The 2,500-nt window shown below is 43.1% G+C and overlaps 1 protein-coding gene across 1 annotated transcript in view; it reads left to right on the top strand.

Moving 5' to 3' along the window:
- Window positions 1-2,500, top strand: part of sec24d (SEC24 homolog D, COPII coat complex component) — a 53,883-nt gene that overhangs the window by 19,615 nt on the left and 31,768 nt on the right.

Below are 2,500 nucleotides of genomic sequence, written 5' to 3'. Positions count from 1 at the left end.
AATAGTAGGCCTACTTTTGTATGACTAAAGTCCTTTATTGTTTGTTATAGTTCATTTACATTGTGTTGTTTTTTGGCAATAAAAGTAGCTTTAAATAGCCAAACTAGGCTAGATCAAGGTCATGTTGAAATTACTGCATGCAAATCACTGAATGCTATGCAGAGGAGTACAATCTTTAGCCATCTGATGTACAGTATAGGCTACCCTAGGCCTTCCTGGTTCTTTGACAGTTGCAAATGTGAGGATAGTCCGCCCAGTAAAAGGCACGACGCTCCAACCAATTCGCTGTCTGCCAGATAGGCCTTACAGCATTACCTGTTGCAATATATCTGTGTGCATTCCTACATTAATGCCTATTTCTTTGATAACATGATTTGCTACCACGCAACAATAAGCCGCTATTATTGTTAGGACTCCTCAACACGCCTTTGCGGTATTATGCTGTGGGCTTTAATTAGCTACGATTTCGGTAGCCTATCCACATCTGGCAATAATCATTGAACAAATTGCAGTCGACATGCCATGATAAATATTACTAATAGTACTGACCGAACATGAAATAGATTGTTATGGTAATGTTATTCTGGCGTGAACATTGCGCTTTCATCACGTTAGCATGATTACAGCTCGCTATAAACTTCGCCAAATGATTACAGCTCGTTATGTCATGTCAAAATTCATTGATGAAGGATGGTTCAATTTATCCCAGAAAACCATATCATTTACTTTGAAGCAGACTAAAACAGAAGAGAAGAACTTGGCACTAACCATGTAGTCATGTTTTCTATATTCGTTAACCTGTCGCTCTTGAACTCTTTAAAATTTTTGGGATATATCTGCGAGGTGTTTAGCCAAGTTCCATCGTAGCCTAGGCTACTGCTTTTAAATGACTTTGAAACATATTTTACAAACGGGCCTCTGTGTACCTGATGGCTTGCCTTCACTATTCGCGGCGTATGCAACATAGTTCCAGATTTCACCTTTTGTTTTATCCACAAGGCCGAGGACTGTCGGCAAAGAACTATGTTTACGTTGCTGCGCTCTCACTCGGTACCTGTGGCCGCCCACTTGCCTAAATGCGTGCAGGACAGTGAGGAAGCAACAGTTCTGCACACCAGCCTGAAATTTATTATTTTAACAAAGTATCGATTCTAAAAACGTCGGAAATCGTATTGTTTTTTGCGTGAAGGCATCGTGATACCTTTTAGTATCGATACACCGTGCAACACTATGATGGTGTGTGTGTGTGTGTGATAATGATGCTGTGTGTGTGTGTGTGTGTGTGATAATGATGATGTGTGATGATGGCAGTGTGTGTGTGTGTGTGTGATGATGATGGCGGTGTCTGTATGTGTGTGATAATGATGATGTGTGATGATGGCGGTGTGTGTGTGTGTGTGTGATAATGATGGTGTGTGTGTGTGTGTGATAATGGTGGTGTGTGTGCGTTAGTGTGATAATGATGATGTGTGATGATGGCAGTGTGTGTGTGTGTGTGATAATGATGTATATGATGGCAGTGTGTGTGTGTGTGTGTGTATGTGTGTGTGATAATGATTCTGTGTGTGTCTGATAATGATGGTGTGTGTGTGTGTATGTGTGTGATTATGATGGTGTGTGTGTGTGTGATAATGATGGTGAGTGTGTGTGCGTGTGTGTGATGATGGCTGTGTGTGTGTGATAATGATGGTGTGTGTGTGTGTGTGATGATGATGCTGTGTGTGTGATAATGATGCTATGTGTGTGTGATCATGATGATGTGTGTGTGTGATAATGATGATGTGTGTGTGTGATAATGATGCTGTGTGTGTGTGATAATGATGCTGTGTGTGTGTGATAATGATGCTGTGTGTGTGTGATAATGATGCTGTGAGTGTGTGATAATGATGATGTGTGTGTGTGATAATGATGCTGTGTGTGTGTGATAATGATGATGTGTGTGTGTGTTGTCGCCCCCCCCAGTACCAGCGTTTTACTTCCAGCATCTGGACCCACTATGGGCGAGCGCATGGGCGTGCTCTGGCGTCAGGAGCTACACTCCCACAGAGGCTCTGAGTTTATGTACGCTGGACTACTGAGGTGATACTCTACACACACACACACCTACTACTACTGAGTGAGCCCAAGATAACTCTACACACACACACACACACACACCACTACTGCAAGGTGAGCCCAAGATAACTCTATACACACACACACACACTACTGCAAGGTGAGCCCAAGATAACTCTACACACACACACACACACACACTACTGCAAAGTGAGCCCAAGATACCTCTACACACACACACACACACACACTGCAAGGTGAGCCCAAGATAACTCTACACACACACACACACACACACACACCACACTACTGCAAGGTGAGCCCAAGATAACTCTACACACACACACACACACACACACTACTGCAAGGTGAGCCCAAGATAACTCTACACACACACACACACACACACACACACACACACTGCAAGGTGAGCCCAAGATAACTC

This window comes from Alosa alosa, chromosome 24 (genome assembly GCF_017589495.1).
Source record: "Alosa alosa isolate M-15738 ecotype Scorff River chromosome 24, AALO_Geno_1.1, whole genome shotgun sequence".
NCBI classification, from domain to species: Eukaryota; Metazoa; Chordata; class Actinopteri; order Clupeiformes; family Clupeidae; genus Alosa; species Alosa alosa.
The sequence above is the reverse complement of the archived record's forward strand: the minus strand, read 5'-3'. Positions and strand labels throughout refer to the sequence as shown.